The sequence below is a fragment of the Procambarus clarkii genome, chromosome 26, assembly GCF_040958095.1.
Source record: "Procambarus clarkii isolate CNS0578487 chromosome 26, FALCON_Pclarkii_2.0, whole genome shotgun sequence".
NCBI classification, from domain to species: domain Eukaryota; kingdom Metazoa; phylum Arthropoda; class Malacostraca; order Decapoda; family Cambaridae; genus Procambarus; species Procambarus clarkii.
In genome coordinates, this window is record NC_091175.1 from 29,865,116 (window position 1) to 29,872,290 (window position 7,175).

Consider the following 7,175-nt stretch of genomic DNA (forward strand, 5'->3'; position numbering starts at 1 on the left):
AGCTGAAGATGAGTGCAGAAATCTAAAGGACGAGACTCAAGGACAGGTTTACGAAGAAGGAAAGATTGGGGAAGATGAAGACCAGAGCTAACAGAAGAAAAGTGGGAACCCAGTTCGGAAGCGACCTGCAACGGGTCCGCCACAAGAGTATCATGGAGGTGAAGGACCGGTGAAACATCGGGAACGAACTTACCCGCTATCTTGCGGATACGCTTCCAGATCTGGGCCAGAGGGGTTTCAGACGTAATTGTTGAGACATAAGATGCCCAACATTCACGTTAAGCCGTACGGATGGCCCTACGGGCCACCGCACTCGCTTTCCGAAAGAAAAGAAAAGAATCGGTCATCTGCCTACGGCGGTGCCTCTTCCAGGCTTCACGCTTACAGCGGACAGCCCGAGCACAGTCCGCATTCCACAACAGGGAACGCACTTCCGTGGACCCCGAGAGGAAGAGCGAGGAATAGAGCGGAGGGCAGCGTTGAAGACAGTGTCATGAAAAAGGAGGAGAGCGCGAGAGAGAGAGGCAGAAGGGAGAGGTCAGAGAGAGCAGCACTGAGGGTAAATAGGGTCCAGTCTGCCTTAACAAACTGCCACCTAGGGAAAGAGAGGGAAGGGCGAAAAGAGAAAAAGGAAACAAGGGTGGGGAAATGATCACTTCTATGGAGGTCATCAAGAACCTGCCACGTGAAATCTAAGTAAAGAGAAGAAGAGCAGAGAGAAAGATCAAGACAAGAAAGGGTGCGAGTCCGAGAGTCCAAATGAGTGGGCTCACCAGAATTCAGAAGAGACAGGGAAGAAGAGAGGAGAAACGGCTCAAGGAGGCGACCCCGGGTATTCGTCAGAACGTCACCCCAAAGAGAATGACGACAATTGAAGTCACCCAGCAGGAGCACAGGCTCCGGCAAGGGAGTCTAGGAGGTGTTTCAAATCAGGAAGAGAGAGCGGGACACTCGGGGGGAGATAAATGGAACAAACTGTGTACCATTTCCCCACAAAGACACGAGCAGCAGAACAATGGAGAGTGAAGGAAAAAGTAAAGGAACAAAGGGAACGTCAGCACGAATCAAAAGAGCAGAAGAATTAGAAGCCCCAGCAACAGCTGGGGGGGGGGGGAGAGAAAAGAATAGCCACGAAAACGACCAGGACGAGCACCAAGCATCGGCTCCTGGAGACAGACACAAAGGGGCGAAAACCGCGAAATCAGAAGTTGGAGTTCGAGGAAATTAGCATAATAACCTCGAACGTTCCATTGAAGAATGGACAACGACGAGAAGAGAAAGGACAAAAACAGAGAACAAGGAAGAAACAAAGGCGAAAGAGCAACAGAGAACGTTAAAGAATATCAGGGTCAGCAAAGTCAGGGTTAGGGGGCATGGGTAAATTGAGCAAAGACGGAGGGAAGGAAACGGGAGAACAGATCAGAGGTGGGCGGGCGGGGTCCGGAGGAGGAGGAGGAAGAGGAGGAGACAACGGAGAGGAGCAGGCAAGGACAGCAGCAGGAAGAGGATTGGTAGAAAGAGGGGAGCGTACCTCAGCAAGGGCAGCAACTGAGAGGTAAGCGGGGGCTAAAGAAACCTCTATAGCAGGAACAGGGGGCGCAACCACCGAAATGGGAGGGGAAGGAGCGAGAGAGGCAGAAGTAGAGGCCGAGGAAGAAAGCGAAACCTTCTTACCCGCCGGGGAGGAGGAAGGAGAGGAGCCAGGTTTACGCTTCTGACGTAAAGAGACAGGTGTTCCAGCAACCACGTACTGGGCAACGGATTCTAGCGTCTCAACAGGAGAAGCTGAACGAGAGCACACATGACGGCCGTTAGGAGAGCGATGGACATCAGCCCGCACCGTCAGGCGGCGGGGAGAGTCAAGAGACGGAGGGGAAGGATGGGAAGGAGGAACGGAGGGAGACGAGGAAGAAGACACAGGAGAGACGACAGACCGGGTAAAAGGAAGGGGAACCCCAGACAGAGGACCAGGAGGAGGATCCTTCGGGAGAGAACCCAAAGGAACAGAGGAGGGGGCAGTGGGCGCATCAGGGTCCAAGGCCCGGAAACGGTTGCGAGCCTGAGGAAGGCGGGAAGGACGAGGAGAGCAAGAGCGCAACACGCGAGCATAAGAGATATTAGCATAAGGCGGGAGCCGGCAAACCTGGCGTCTCGCTTCAGGAAAAGATAAACGCTCTCGGTGCTTCAAGTTGAGGACGACTGCCTCAAGCTTGTAATGGACACACGCACGGGAGAAGGCAGGATGGGCCTCACCGCAGTTGAGGCAACGAGCCTGCGGAGAAGTGCACGCCGACTTAGAGTGACCTTCGCCACCACACAAAGGACAGAGAGAGACAGTCCCGGAGCAGCGGAGGGCACCATGCTCAAACCTCCAGCACTTGTTGCAGAGCCGAGGAGAAGGAATGTACTCCTGGACAGAGCACCTGGCACCAGCAAGAATGACAGAGGGTGGAAGGGTCCTACCATCAAAGGTAATCTTCACAACCCGGAGGGGTTGACGGCGACTACCACGAGGGGGACGAGTAAACGTGTCCACCTGGAGAATAGAATGGCCCTGGGCATCAAGGATATGTCGAATATCGTCGTGGCAGTCGCGCAGGTCCCGAACACCGGTCGCAACATGGGGCGGGAGCAAAATAGTGCCAACACTGGCATTCAACTGAGCGTTTTTCGAGACCCGAACAGGGGTCTCGCCAAGGCAGGATAAGGCAGCCAAGCGGGAAGCAGCATCCTGAGAAGGAGCAGCACCGACACGTGTACCGAGACGAGTGGGGTTTAAAGAAATGGAGGCATCCACAGAATCAACGAGATGTCGATGGAGGGAGAAATCGTCAGGAGGCGCAGAATCAAGAGGGAGATCAAAATATTTGGCCCACGAAGCGGGACCAAACAAGGCTTGATAGGTAGCAGAACTGGAAGGAATCGAGCGAGGGCGGCCGTGACGAGGACGGCGGTGAGAAGCCCCAGAGAGAGAGGGGTTAAAAGGCGCAGTAGTCACAACTAGAGAAGGAGCCGCGCCAGGGGACGAGGTAGTCACCACTGGGGGCTTGGGGCTCGACCCAACCACAGAGGAGGGAGGGAAGCCAGGGGAAGTAGTCAGAGAGGCCAAAGGAGGAGCAAGGTCGGGGCCCAATGCAGCGGAGGCTACAGAGCCTGGTCTTCCAATACGGACCGTCTCGGGGGTTTGGTCGCCCACCCCACGAGCCTGAGAAGGTAAACCAGAAGCAGCCGAAACAGGGGTTATCATCATTACGAAAAGAAGAATTCATTCACGAATGTGCCCCCACACCCACCATGGAGCAACAATTAGATGCAGGACACCCAACAAGAAGCTATCGCCGATCTTGCTGGGGCCTCCTAGGGCTGCGTCGTGTGTATACTCCCCACAAATACCACCTTAAGAAACCGACAGTCAGTCGAGATCGGGTTCAGTGACGAAAGGGGGATTGACAATAAAAGGTTCCCCTCGCTCTCGACGTCGGGTACTGCAGTTCTACGGGTGCAAGAGTATGCCTCCTCCAGCACCCGGGCGTCAAAACAGAAGAAATCCAAGGGAAGAACCAGAACGAGCAAAAGGTCGGCAGGAAACTGCAAGCAGATAGGAGAAGAGGGGGGTGAAAAACGAAACAGAAGGAAAAGAAAAAGATGCCCAGCAGAATTAGAGAGGACGGCAGCAGGAGCACAAGGCTAGAAAAGGACAGAGGACTGTCCCAAGGTGCATCACACTGCGACAGCCGCCCACTAAGCGGCTTAAAACTTAAGATGTAATCATATATGGGCTTCCATGATCAGAGAAATTGTACTTACGTCATCCCTAAACTTTAAAATTAATCTCTCTACATCTTATGTTTTATAACATTTTAATTGGGTTTATTGTCAACTCATTCGGGAATCCTCAGGTCGCGGGATAAGTTCTCTCGGCCGTTCAACCCGTTAGGTTCGTTTGGATGGCCAAATTATCTTGGCCGTCCAAACCATTATGGCCCCACACGCACTCTGCCATTCATGTGAGAACTAAGATTTTAGTACGAGATTTAGAGTAGACAAGATGTGCGAGATTCTCACTCAAGAGGGCTTAAGAAAATAGTTTACTCTATCCTTGCGGTGATGTCACAGGTATTGCAATAATATTAAACTTTAATTCATATTTTAACCTGAATAATATTCAAAATACCTATATTTGAGTATAAGTTTGTAGTTAGGCTTAAAAGCTAATAATCATGGCGGTATATTATTAAAAGGTTTAAATAGTTAATTGTTATAATTGGGAAATTTCCTATTTTAAGTGTAAAATGATCCAGTTATAAATGAATATGTATTAGTAAAGAGTGACTTTCCTTTTAATATCTGATATTTTTGTTTAAACATTTTTTGCACCCAATTGGAAAAAAAGATTTCTGGTATATATACAATTTATTAATGATAAAAGATACAATTTGTATAACATTCATGTTTATAAAAATACTGAAGGGAGACAAATTCAGTTTTAGTAATGGTCATCGAACTACCCATTACTCGTTAATTTAAGAACAAATTATAATTTACATAATTTGTTATTATGAGAAGCTTTGTCTTTGTTGTCTAGATTCTGTTTGTCCGTTCGTTTTAATCTTTTCATTTTTCCTAGGAGGAATCTACAAACTTTGTTGTCTTTTCAGTTGTCTAGATTTTATTTATTCATTGTAGCCTCAATATAGGAATACTGGGTAATAGTTTTATCCAAGGGTTGTTGGGTATTATTCAGGCTGTTGACATGTTATTAGATTCCACAGCATTCTTAGAGAAATACTCCTTGAAGTTCACCCTTGGGACACCGATATTGGTTCGGTAGGGCATGACTGCAGAGTTTCACGTTTTTTATGATTGCTTTATGTTGCGAGAGAACCTTGGGCGTCTTGAAATAGCAAAGTTCCTTATCTACCCAGCGTCACTTAAATAAGGACGTGGGGGTTAAATCTTTCTTAAAGTGTAGACCTCTTGTTCAGGAGGGCAACTAGCTCCTTTCTCAGATCAAACAGCTCCGGCGACTTTTGAACCTTTACATACGACATTGTTATCCAAACTTCCCATGCCTTTTAAGACTTCGAGCTTCGGTGTACTTATCTGAGGATAAGAAAACACGTTAATATGGATACAGTGCACAAATAGTAATTATATATATAAATCATTTAATGAATGACAAAGCTTAAATTACATTCTCTTGAAAGATGAAGAATGAATAAATATATGAATAAATCTATAAGGAAAAAAAAAGGCCCTCAGTAGGGTTCGAACCTACGACTGGGATGATCTCAGACGCATCTTATTCGACTGCGCCACGACAGGGTAAAAAAAATGCCATTTTTAGTGCACCTGCCCTCACAAGGCTCCCACAGCTTTAACAGGAAGAAGGTTCGAACCCTCATCACGGGCCTTATGGATTTGTTCATTTGATGCATCACGCTATTGTGATTTCTGTGTAATCAGATACTGGTTCGGTAACATGGTAGAAATTGTGTGGAAGGAATTACCGCATAACATAAGTGGGGTACATCGATTGTTTCAAGCGTAGGTTAGACATATGTTTGAGACTGGGTGGAACTAAACAAGAGCCGTCTCGTATGGGCCAATAGGCTATCTGCAATTGCTCATTCTTATATTTTTAACTTTTTAATGGGGTTAATACATGCAATGAAGCTAAATTTTTGACTGAGACATTAAGTGCTACGAAATGGACGAGGATTAATCGAACATTTAAGAAACTTTTATATCTTTCCTTTGTTTTGGCGGTTTAGTTTGCATTTAGAGCAATTTAATGAGAGGTTGTTGTACTTACCATAAACTTTTCAATTAGTTGACGAATTATGTATACAACATCTGTCTGGTCAAGCTCATTTACCCCTCCATCTGTTAAATTACGAAATAGGAACTTTAATATTCAACCTGCTATATATATATACGCAAATTTAGATTCTTTAAAACAAATATACATTGTTTTACCGATACATTTATACTGTCACTAATGTCGGTACCTTTCAAACTTCGAGTAAGTATACTCTAGGTATTTTAGTCATTGTTCAACTGATAGTACGTGTCTAGGGACCCGAGTTCAAACCCATTGCAGTCCTTTATTTTAGTGCATATACATCACTATTTAAAAGCAAGAACAAAAATACAAGAACCTAACGTGGCTTCTTTCACTACAAGCTTAAGAGAACCAGCTTAGTTTGGAGGATAATCTGTTGATCTTTGACAAATTTCCCACTGACCAATTCTAACTCTTCTTCACTACTCATTTATTAACACTGTCCCAACTCCTTACCCGTCTAGTATGAAGTAGCCGAGGGTGATGTGCCTGTAGTCTGGAACGGCTGCAACATGTTCCATCTTCTTTGCTTCTCACAGAGATAATCTCAGTTCCTTCATGTCGTGTGCAGGCGACGAGTCAACGTGGCTAGAGTATGTCGACCAGACCACACTAGAAGGTGAAGGGACGACGACGTTTCAGTCCGTCCTGGACCATTCACATGGCATTGGCTAATTCCAAGCCACCCTTGGAAAATACCACTACTGTGTATTCGTATATTGTGGCTAAGGTGAATGAACCCAACAGAAACACCATTTAGAAGAGAAAGAAGAAGTTTAAGACGACGACAAAGTTTGTCGATTCCTCAGACGACTGAAATAACTGAAACAGCCAGCGTCGTCTTAGATGGTTTGGGGAATTTTGACACAAGTGTCATCTTCGTAAAGATTCAAGAGTCACAATCTTTTCGATCTGCGGCGGGTGATTATTGCCCTACTGGACAAGCAAGGTCTACGCCAACAGAATTACAGTTTTGAGCCCCACGTCACATTATTCAAGCGACAGCGGGTGAATGAGAATGAACTTGCTTATTACAAGAGACCCACCGTTCAAACCCAACATCGGGAAATCATAAGAGATCTGATCAAATCTGCAAATATTCCCCGCCGAACGAAAATCTCCATTCCAAGTGTGGGGTTCAAGGCGTATACCCTGAAGTATGCTTCCCAATCTACAAATATGCCCATGTCAAGTGGGCATTTGGCTAATTCCCAGCCACCCTTTGAAAATACCTCTACCGTGTATTCATATATTGTGGCTCATGAATGAACCTGACAAACACCATTTAGAAGGGAGAGAAGAAGTTTAAGACGACGGCAAAGTTTGTTGA

At 46.4% G+C, this 7,175-nt stretch overlaps 1 long non-coding RNA gene across 1 annotated transcript; it reads right to left on the reverse strand.

Moving 5' to 3' along the window:
* Window positions 1–4,479: 4,479 nt before the first annotated feature.
* On the reverse strand, window positions 4,480–7,175 carry LOC138369047 (uncharacterized). The gene is made up of 3 exons (XR_011229737.1): window positions 6,302–7,175; window positions 5,816–5,886; window positions 4,480–5,103 (listed from the first exon to the last, which is right to left on the reverse strand). It is a non-coding gene; the product is annotated as an uncharacterized lncRNA (long non-coding RNA).